Here is a 12,333-nt window from a genome sequence, read left to right on the forward strand (position 1 = left end):
GTTGAAAAAAAACAATAGTACCAAACATTTTGAACTTTAAATTATGTATTTAAATTGATTTTTTTTATTTTTTTTAAATTGATTTTTTAATAACAATAGCTGCCTCTCTTTAAAGTGGTGCCTAATTAAAGTCAGTAATGCAATTCTCATTCCATTGTGGAAATTAAATCATGTGAACTTCATGATATCATAAGCATATTAAGATTCTTATGTTCAAAGAATTGCTTTTCTTTTAAGTGACAGCTTGACTATTTTTATGATAAGCACATGAGAGTGTCTTACATTTTATTTTCCAAATATAAACTTTTGTTGCATAATTGGCTGTAGGAACATATTGATAGAATTCAAAAGAATGCACATTTTATGTTGTGACATAAGAATAAAGATGTGGCATGACTTCTTTTTTGTGGCATGACTTCTAAATCTTTAAAAATTATTTATGAAACATTGGATAGTGAATAGAGGAAATTCTGAAGAAACTGAACATATTCAAAGGGTAGTTTCAAAGTTACATGTATTTTGAAGCATATATTTTTTTATCCTCAAGTATATCGTAAGAATTGATATTAAAATCACCTGGAAAACTATGGACTTGACATGTTCAAAAACAAATATTATGGAAAAGCTATCCCAGGCATAAATTAACATATGCCTTAGAGTATTCACTGTTTAAAAAAAAAAAACATTTTTTAAGGCATGTGTTTCCTAAGCCAGTGGGACTTTTGAAAAATTGTAAATCTTACAAACTCCTTTATCATGTACATTAATACATTAAGTACATTTGCCTTCTCCAAAAAACTTCCTGAGACTACCAAAGCCTGAAAGCAATGTAAATCCTGGGGAAAATAGTAATGGTATTTCCTCAAAAGCATGAGAAAATAGCATTTTCATTCCTTACTGACTTATTATCAATACAATTTTAGTCCAATTTTGATACATACTTATATCTCAAGCATTTCTAACTTGTTCTTTTTTAGAAAATAAGCCAAATCTATTCCTTTGGCCTTCTCTGTCTTCTGACCTTTGTAAATAACAGAACTGTAGAAGTAGGAGGAAAATGATACTCTTAATTTTTTTTCTCAATTAGTTTTTGTTTTGTTTTTGTTTTTTAAGTGGAGTACCAGCTTTTCAAAGTATTTTGCATTTACTGGTTTGCTGGTATTCTTGGGGAGTTAGTTTAGATTAATAAATGGACTTCCATTAGAATCTTGGTTTCCTTGATCCTGGTGCTCTGGCCTTTAAGAAGAAAGAGCTACTTGAAAGTACACACTTTCCCACCCCCCACCCCCAAGCATCTATTGAAATACTATTACAGAAATTTAAAGTTAATGTTGTAGGAATTGAAGGTAGTTTTTTGTTTAATGTTAATGGTAGGTATGAAAAGTAGTTTTAAAAAAAAAACTTTTAAAAAAGGTCTGTTAATTCACAGTCCTAAGAGCTGGACTCTTCTGTTTTATTACAGTGTGTTCCACAAGGTGGCGCTTTCAAAAAAATAAAAATCTGGCCAAGGCTGAAGAGGTAGTTCTAAGGACTTTATTCTTTTTTTCTGCACATCTTTAACTTCTGCCTAGCACTTGTTCCTCAATATAATTAATAGTGTTCATAATGTTCTGTAACTTAAGATATTTTAGTTGTTTATCTAGGTTCTGAACGATTGTCTGAAAATTAATTGTGCTAGATGACTTTATGCCTATTTTGATCTTAAGTTGAGTCAAGAAAGCCTAGTCACTTTTATTCAGGACACTTTTGTTGTGGTTTTTTTTTTTTTTTTTTTGAGGTACCTAGTTACCTCACTTTTCTACTTTGGGCAGACTCACTTATTAAAAAGGCAACTCTCATTTTGTGAACAGAATAGTTTTGTTAGGAGTATAAAATTTAATCAAGAAGCCCCAGTTAAAACACCCACACCCCAGTCTACTGGTTTCACATCCTCCACCATGGTGACCTTTTGACACTGATTCCACTTTAAAATTCTAATCTAAAAATCAGATGAGCAAAAATAAGTAGTGCATCAATAATTAAATAGACAAAATCTTTTCTAAAGAATTGCTATACTGGAACAGCACTAAAATGCTAAAAGACCTGGTAAATTTTACACTTGTATAATGACTAATGCAAATTCCTAAGAAATTCTATCTCTTAGGTATTGTCTAGGTATATGAGCATAATTTAGCAACTCTCCACATCTCTGGTTTCTCCACTTTTAAAGGTTTTTAGCATTCATGATATGTTTGTTTTAATTTACGTTTCTGCTCAGAGACCCACTTTCCTCTCGCCCCTCCCCTGGAAATGATTAACAAAATTTAGGAGGAAGGAAATGACAGTATTCTTCATTTTCTGTAGTACAGTACAACAGGCCGTGTACTCACTCTTGAATGGCAGAAACTCAGTGGTACCTGCTTTCCTCCAGAGAGGCAGGCGAGAAAATCTCAGTGATTCACACTGAATCAAAATGCCACACACACACACACACACACACACACACACACACACAAGGAACTGTCAGAGTTCTAAGAAATCATGACCCCGTGCACCCTCAGCCCTCACCGAAGGGGAGCCCGATTTAAACCCCCAGAAAGGTCCACTTCAAACCCAGGTCGGTTACCTGGGCCAGAGCGAACGCCACTGGCTGGTGTTCCCAACTTGATCCGCACCTGGACGCCTTTCGGGCGCGGCGCCCCGCCCCTCCGCAGGAGAGTGGCAGGGGGCGGAGCTGCCCGAGACCCACCGGGCGGGAGACCGCGCGAGGTCCAGGCTCTGCTGCTGTCTCAGAGGCATCCGTTCTGCAATCCAAGGAAGTAAAATGACGCAGGAAGTCAACGGGTGTCTTCTGTGCATAAATAAGTACAACATAATTCTCCGAACGTTCGGGTATGAAGGGATGCGGTAGAAGCTGCTCTCCGCGAAGCTCTACCAGGCATCCCAAGTTGTAAGCTCAGCCTTTTTTTTTTCTTTTTAAGAGAAGATGTATAATTGCAGGAAATGCTTTTTATTTCTTTTTTTTTTTTTCTTCTATCATTCTACATTTATGATGGCAAAGGAGATTCCTGGAAAAGTTGTTTTGAAAAGTTGTTTATTTTCTACTCCATCTTCAGTTGGCAAAAGTTCCTCTTTAGTTTCCAATTTTTCTCCCTCTCCTCCACCCTTCAAGTAATTACAGGCATGTAAGTAAATTATCTCCTGTAAGAGGGGGCTTTCCTGTTGAGAGGAATCTTTTGTGTGAATAATCTGATCACACCCACGAAAAAAGAAAAAAATCAACCCCTTCTCTACTTTAGAAGTTTGGAATCAAAAGTAGATTTTCCTAAAGGAGACATATAGCTGTAAAAGAACTGTGACTTTAGCACTAATCAGTAAACACAAAACAACACCAATATTTAATTTCAGACTGGTTTTTAGTCAAATTCCCTCTGTGTTTAGGTCAAAATTCTGATGGTACCTTGGAGCCCTTACTTGAAAATTTCTAATCTTAAATTTTATGAAATGAATAACATGTATTAGCTAACAATACTTCTGTGGTCACCAGCAATTCTGAATTCGACTGTTAAGTCTTTGAATACTTAAAATTGGTCCAACAGTAGTGCATTTTTTGAACCCCCAAGTGTACCATGTCTTTTCACTCTTGGCCTTTGTTTGCAATCATATACACATGTAAGTTATAGCTCCTTACTTACTTTTTATTCATTTATTTTCCAGTGACCATTAATAAATGTATTAGTATTTAGAATTAATAGCAACCTAGATACAGCACTTAGCAGGTGGAAAATTTTTTTCAAGTTGTTCTACATTTGCATAAATTATTTCTATTATTATTCATGTATATTATTTATTTCTGAGTCACACTAGTCCTGTGAAAGTACAACTGAAGGCAGATTTACTAGGGCTTGCATTTGAGGTTCATTATCATGGTCTTGAAATTCAAAGTTAGATGAAACCCCCAAGTAAGCTGCATGCATTTTTATTATGATTAGTAGAGATAAGTCTATAGATGTAGTATTTTTGGTGTTTTATCATTATGTAAACAAATTAAAGCAGAGGTCTTTGTAGTTGTTGCTTGTGTTGAATATGCATATAGTATAGGGTGAAATTACAGCAAAAGTAAAAGCTAAAGGTAGAAAAGCATTTTAGAGATTGCCTTCATTTAGGAACTGGGCCAGGTGGCCAGCAGAGTAGATAGATGCCAGGCAGAGACAGGTGTCTGGGCGGTGCCTTCTGTCTGGCCTTGTGAAGAAGCTTCTCCCCAAGATCTAGTGCGTACTAGGTGTCCTGTGCAGAAGTGGGAACAGGTAGTACTGCTGAAAGGGGAGCAGTGTGAAAGCTGTTCTGTACAAGCAGAACTGGCAGCTTGTGCCTTGAGGCTTCCAGAGCAGGTCAGATGAAGAAGTCCAAGTTTCCATGCTTCGGGCAACTTAGCTGTGTACAGAAGCAATCCAGCCTGGTAATAAAAAGCAAGGGTTGTTCATACAGTAATTGAAAAAGGGATTTTAGCAACCAGCCATTCCCAACACCTCAAAAGCTTGCTGCATTTCTGGTATTTTAGGTATTTCTGGTATTTGATCTGAAGGTTAAAGGGCAAGTGTTTTGTATAGAAAAGCAGTATGTGTTAAGAAAAGCACAATGTCAGTTCCTATAGAGGGCAGATTAGAACTAGAGAATTTTGTAGGATTATCATTTCTAAGATGCGCATGTTTTCACTGTAAAATGTATTAGTGCTTCAGCATTCCCATAGTAAAAACTTTCTTCCAAGTTTCAGCAAGGCTGCCATACACAGTAAACTTCTTTCTTTTTTTACTTAAAAGAAAATGTTTTAAAAGTTTTTTTTTAAAAAAAATCTTAATTTGGACTTTTGACTTATTGGTTTCTATATGTGAAATCACAGTTCTCAGAATGGAGAGACTGTGCACATCACATACTAATCTAGGCTATGAGAACAGCCCAGGATGACTATTACCTATCTCCACAGCCTACATCCTGACCCCATCCCTGTAACCATCTCTTCCTCTCTCCAACTAAGGTGCTCCTTGCCACCACCCTGACCTGTCCAAGTGGTGCTCTCTGTCCTCTGCTCATTTGGAGTCATCAAGGACATCATGAGATTAGATACCACAGTGTGCCTGCCTAGACCTGGCCACCACTCCTACTTAACATTCGGCTGGCCACCGTCATCAATAGATGGTTCCTGATGCCAGGCACTGAATGTGCCCATGACATCAATCAGACATGCCCTCTAGCATCTTTGTATGCATCTTGATCTTTAACCAAGTTGTTCTACGAAGCATTCAGTTTTGGCTGTGGTACCAAGAGAAAAACTAACCAAGAATATAAACCACATTCCAGGCTGCTGTTTTCTATCCATTTGCAGGCTATACTTCTACTGTATTTCTTCATACTTGAAATTCATTCTGCTATTTAATATCAGGGTACAGACATCAGGGTGCATGTTCCCTAAAGGTGCATAATTACTCTCATTCCGTTTGCTCACATTGCTACAGAATGCTCTGTTTTGGTGCTTTGGACCCAGCAGGTCAAAAAAGCAGTGTGGAAAATCACTGCCAGGAACACAGTCTTACAAGAATGTTGGCCAATGACTTGGTGTTAGATCTGTTCTTTTCTCTGCATACAAGGTTGAGAGTAACCACACTGGCCTGTCAGGTCCACCCCAGCGTCCTTCCTATGTTCTACTCAAGGGTGGGTATAGCACAGCCCTGGGAAAGCAGGGATTTTCTTAACTATATGGATTATCAGCCCTCAAAAAAAAAAAATGACCTTGGGTACAGACAACATCGGACAGGGCCAAGTGGGCCATGTCCTATTCCACATGGAAATGTCTTTCGAGGGCCCTGAGCTGAATGTTCTCATTCTCTTCCCTTGAGGCAGATAAAAATAGTGGTCAGTTTATCTAAGCCCATCCCATCAGAAGAGGAGAACAGAAAAATAGGTGTTTGTGTCAGGTAAAATATGTCATCCAAGGATCTCAACAACTTCCATTAAATACCCCACCACTAGAACTCTGTTTTTTTAAAGTAACTTAAGAGATGCTTTCTGACTTGGGATCTCTGGGGTAGCCATTCCTGTTTGCATCTTACCCTGACACTTAATTGGAGAGAAAGAACTGCAGTGGCGATTCTGTTGTCATGGCAAAGGTAACAGGTCAGGAAATTCAGAGGGTTACAGTCAATAATCCTTTGGAAACTGGATGTCTTACTGGGTGCTAGAATGCAAATATCGGTATTTATCGTCAGATAATGGAATTCGTTGTTTTTTCAAAATTAGTGTTGAAATGTTACTGTCCATTGTGTTCACTTACACAGAAGCGAAATTGAAACAAAAAGAAAATGCTCTGTTCATTTGTCATACCTTTTGTATTTCTTACAATAAAAACATTGGTAGCAAATAAAAACAATAAAAAAGGCAAATTTAAACTGCTTTCTCGAATTTGAATTACTCTCCTCATCATTTTGTTTGTTTGCTACAATACTAGAGACTGAACCCAAGGACTTACACTTACTAAGTAAACACTCTATCACTGAACTACACTCCCAGCCCTATTAAAAAAAAAAAAACATTTTTAATTGAAGATAGGCATAATACCTTTATTTTACTTATTTATATGTGGTGCTGAGCAATGAACCCAGTGCCTCACACATGCCAGGCAAGCGCTCTGCCACTGAGCCACAACCCCAACTCCCTCCCAGCCCTTTTTTTAAATTTTATTTTACACTTTGAAACAGGGTTGCCCTAACTCACCCAGGCTGGCCTCAAACTTGTGATCCTCCTGCCTCAGCCTCCAGAGTAGCTTTTACTTTAATGTAAAATGAATATAACTATGGTAAATAACAAAGTATTAAACTGCAAAAATGTATTCACAAAATGTGTTTTATTTTGAAGGACTCCTTTCAGTCTTCCAAAGCTTAAAAATGTAATTAGAAGCCTACTGAGTTTAGAGTTCGTTCCACAAATACTTATTGAGCCCTCATTAATTGGCTACGCTAAACATTGAAAGTGGAAAAATGTGGACAGTCCTTTCCAAAGTTTACAGACGAGAGAAGGGACTATGCAGAAGATTATTTTTATCAATAGCTGATAAACTGGAGATCAGTAAAGCTTTTGCATCCAAAATAAAGCTTGAGAGGACTCAAAACTAAAGATTAATGTTTGCAAGAGCAAGGCCTGCAATTATGAAAGAGAAGGCAGAAAAGTGCAGGAAGATTGGTAAGACTGTGCCTGAGAGAAGCTCCTAAACATCTGATTCATAATCTGTAGGAAGGAGTATGATCTAACATCTTGATCTGGTCCACGCATGCATATATTCTGGATCATTTTCTTCAAAATTGTGCCCATACAAATCCTTCAGTTATCTCTGTTATACTCACAGCCACATTCCATGAATAGTCTACCAGCCCTTTGTCCCTCATTTTACCTTCTAGAATGTCAGCCCGATTTCCATTTCCCTGTTCTCTAGCTAAGAATTAATGGTGGGGGTGAGTCCAGGAGACCATGTTTGTTCAGCAAACTTAAGTTTCACAAAATGAAGCTGTGTGTTTCACACGTTACCTTTATATTGGTAGCTAAAATTGATTTCACAGTCCCACTAATAGGCATGCCTTACAATAATAACCAATAATCCAGTTCTTTAGGTGGGCAAAACATTTCAAATGGCCTCTCACCCAAGAAGATGAATAAATAGCTGAAATGATGATTTACATTTGTTCTTAGGAGAATACAAATGAAGCCACAATGAGCTATCACTATAGAGCTAGCTAAAATTTTAAAATTTGACAACTCCAAATGTTGAGGATGTAGAAGAACTGAAATTCACTATCCAATGGTAGGAGTACGGTATGACAGGACCAATTTGGAAAGAGTTAAGAGTTCAGCATACACTTAACATTCAACCTAGTAACCTCACTTCTAGACATTTAGACAAAAGAGATGAAAATGTATACACTAATACTTATTTATAAATGTTCACAGTAGTTTTACTTGTAATGGGTAAAGACTGGAAACAACCCAAATGTCCATCAACAGGTGAATGAATAAACACTTGGTGATTTATAAACACAGTGGAATACTACTCAACAATAAAAAAGAAGAGCTATCGATATGCACAACAACAGAGGTGAATCTCAAAGCACTTAAGATAAATGAAAAAGGTCAAATACAAAAGGCTGTTTAATTCCACTTATATGGAGTTCTAGAAAAGGCAAAACTATAATGATAGAAAATGTTGGTTTCCAGGGACTGGGAAAACAAGGAAGGAGATTAACTGCAAAAAGATACAAGTGAACGTTTTAGAAAGATGGAAATGTTTGATAAGTGATTGTGGTCATGATTACATCACTGTCCATTTGTCAAAATCATCAAACAGTCAGTACATTATAAATAGTACATAGTGTATACATACACTATACCTCAATAAAACTGATTCTGAAAAAAATGTAAAAAATGTCCATATTCAGTGCTAACAATAGCCAACCTGAAATAATTGGCAAAGAACTTTTCAAGCTTGTGAGTCAGCTCAACAGGATGGAACAAGAGGAAAATTTTAGTGAAACTATAACCCATTGATTCAGCTGAAGCTTCATGAGCACCAGAAATTTTCCTTTCTGACTCATATTCCTGGTAATTTCCTTACATTCACTAAAAGTCTCAACCTGAGATTTCCAAAAGGTGAGTTAGTCAATGGCTACTTGCTTTTCAAAGTTTGAATTCTTTTTTTTTTTGAAAATTTTTTTAGTTATTTATGGACACAGTGTCTTTATTTTGTTTATTTATTTGTATGTGGTGCTGAGGATCCAACCCAGTGCCTCACATGTGCGAGACAAGCACTCTGCCACTGAGCTACAGCCCCAGCCCAAATTCTTTTTTTTAATATTTGTTTTAGTTGTAGTTGGACACAATACCTTCATATTATTTATTTTATATAGTGCTGAGGATCAAACCTAGGGCCTCACATTGCCAGGTGGGCGCTCTACTGCTGAGCTACAACCCCAGCCCTGAGTTCTTTATTTTAAAAAAGTCTTTGAGTGGGATAGGGCAGAGGGGTTGTAAAGGAAGGGAGAGGGCATGGGGTTATAAATGATGGTGGAATGTGATGATCATTATTATCCAAAGTACAGGTATGAAGACACGAATTAGTGTGAATACACTATGTATACAACCAGAGATATGAAAAATCGTGCTCTATATATGTAATAAGAATTGTAATTGTAATTTGTAACCACTGTCATATATAAATTAAAAAATCTTTGAATATTTTTTTACAGTGAGAAATATAACTCTTGAGCACAAAGTGAACATATAAACTGGTCATTATTTCCACTTTTGTGTAGGCAAAATTACATCCAGAAGTTAGATAATAAGTGTGGAATCAGAGGAAGGGGAATCTATTTAACTGAGTAGTTCTTTCATAAAATAAATCAGAAAAGAAGGATTATGGCATATTATAAAAAAGTCCTTTTCCCAGACTTTCAACCCACCAACACTTAGGAAGTAACCACCAATAAGAGTAGATTGTATAAACTTTTCAGAAACTTTCCTGGATATATTCAAATATATTCAATAGTTTCCTAGACATACTCAAGTTGAACAATATGAAATCTACCATCTTGTTGGTTAGAAATTGCTGAATATCTGCAATTTTATAATGCCAACTAATATATCCTCTTGTTTATACATAAGATATCATAATCTATAAACTGTTTTATAATCCTCTTTTTCTCTCAATAATGCATAGTGGTCAATTTTCCATATCAACACATATGGCTGGCTCTACATTACTTTTTCAGTATCTCCCCAGTTTGGCATTTCATGGATGCACCATCCATTAATCAAATCCTTTATATAATGGTTATTGAACTTGTTTCCTGTCTTTTGCTCTCTTATTAATACAGTTAGAGAAATTACAAAGGGTCTTCAAACATGAAAGCTTCATGCTTCTATTTCCAGTCTAGGGACATGCCAACATCAGACACTGTGTTCATGGATTAGGTTTCTGTGCTTCTCTCCATTGTTGAAATTCTGAAATGCCCACACAATGAGAAACAGAGGAAAATCAACTAATATGTTATTAAATTTGTACATAGACCCTAGTACATCCAAGTCTTCCTAATGTTAAAGATGCCCTCTGAGTTATAATCATTGAATATTATTCCAGTTGAAAATTTCTGCCCTAAAGGCTTATTAGTATTGTTACTATTTACAGTTTTGCCTTTCATCCTTTTTATTGTTACCCCCCCACACACACACACACACACCCCGTGCTGCTCCCATTCAAGAAGTTTTGCCTGCACAATAAAGTAAAGCTTATTCCCCTGGCATTCTAGGTCCTTTTCCTCCATCTCCAGGGACTTTTCCAGTCTTGCTTCACCTCTACCACAGGTGTTCCATGCTACCACACCTGGCTGCATCCCCTCTCCTTTTATCCAGGCAGTTCCCTCTGTTTGGAGTGTCCTTCCCTCTCCGTTTTTCTGTGAGAAATTGGCCAAGGATCACAGGCCACCTGAAATGCCACTTCTCAATCCTCCCGGGTTCCTTACCCCTTCCACTTCTGAAGGTAGCCTGATGCTGTAAGGAAAGCACATGCTTTCATGTTTTCATGTTTAATCATGTGCATTTGGTCCCCAGCTTCTCTGCTTTCTTGCTGTGAGACCTGGAGCAAATTATTGGGTTTCTCTAAGCCCCAATACTTTGGCATGCAATCTCTTCATTACACCCAGAATATTTGAGAGAGCATGTAAGTTCATTGCTAAAAGGAAAGTGTTTATTCACAGATCACACGTGTAAAAAGATGTGTAAACAATTCTTCCCATTGAGTGGATGTGAGGTGTATCTTGAGAAGATTTGGTCTGATCTAGACTTTATCAACTGCTGAAGCCTTAATTATCTCCATGGCTCCTCAGTCGTTTTCCTCTTTCTCTTTCCTTCCCTGGAATCCATGCTCTATCCAGGAGGGGCTAAGTACCTTGCCAGAGGGGATCTATGTAAAGAAAACACAAAATTTTGTGTTAACTAATAGCATCATTATATGTTTTAAAAATCTCTGTACCCACAAAAGTAATCAAAGGGCAAGAAAGTGAAAAGTAAGAAGGAGCTTAGAAGGGAAAAAGTTTTCTCCTACATGTATTATCATGCTCTCAGGTTGAGATGCTGGAAATAATATCTGCCAAATGCTAGAATATTAAAAACAATATAAATGAGCCATGAGTAAAGAAGAATTTAATATTCGCAGATTCTCCTCTCCTTCTTGTGCAGAAAGAAAAGTGTGTCTTTGGTCAGAGTCCTCAGCTTACATCTGCTAATGGAGTTAGACAAATGAAGACCATAGGCCTGATCTGCACTAGGAAGCAAAGTGGGCTACTGGAGTGGAATAGGGAGAACTGCCAAAGACTGCATTTGAGAGAGTTTGGGGAAAGTTTTGAGAAAGAAAGTAGGAGTTGGAAACATCTGTTCTACAATGCAATATAAGAGAGAGGGAGAGAGCCAGAGTGGAAAAGATGATTTGAAAGCCTTTTAGTGAATGTAATGAAAATAAGTCCCCTTATGCCATTTTCCAAGAGTCCAGAAAGGATCCTAATTGATTTTCAGTTACTTCCTAATACTCTTTGCTAACATGAAACCCGAGGAGGAGCCATTTTATCCAAGACTATAAATACTTAATATGTAGTACCCTTCTCTGGAGCCTAGATTGTCTCCCCTGAAGCTACAGTGCTGTGCTAACAATATTACGGCACACCACGCAGTAAGTTGGTCCTATATGTGTTTATCTCCCTTACCTGTTTATAACCACGCTGCTTGAAAGCACAGATGGTGTCTTAACTGTCTTTGTGTTTGGTCCCAGCTCCAGCTTAGGAAACCTAGCTAGTGAAAAGTAGATGATGGAAAATTAGTGTGAAAGGAATGCATGGGTGATGGATGAATGAAATTGAATTTATTGGGCGATTTCGTTAGCAACATCTGTGACAGTGTTGTCTTTCTCCTCCAGCAGCTGATGGACTCTGAGCAACCAGTGGGCCCTCACTTTATCCCCAGCACCTGCACCAGGTCAACCACATAATAAACGTTGGGCTAATCTTATATTCCCTAGAATGAATATTTCAACACATAAAGATTGGAAGAAAACAAAACAATCCAAATCCAGACGGAAACAAGCTGCCTCGGGGAGACCGCCATACAGACGCGCAGGGTCCGCCCCACACCGGGTGGGTGAAAGCTACTGGAATCCCCCAGCAGATCCTTGGGAAGCGCAGGAGATCGCTGGCGCCTGCATATCCTCCGCGGCGGAAGGGGGCGCTGTGGCCGAAAGCAGCTGTCGGTTCGCGCGGCGCCGCTCTT

The sequence above is a fragment of the Spermophilus citellus genome (genome assembly GCF_964194105.1).
Source record: "Spermophilus citellus genome assembly, chromosome: 3".
In the NCBI taxonomy this organism is placed as follows: domain Eukaryota; kingdom Metazoa; phylum Chordata; class Mammalia; order Rodentia; family Sciuridae; genus Spermophilus; species Spermophilus citellus.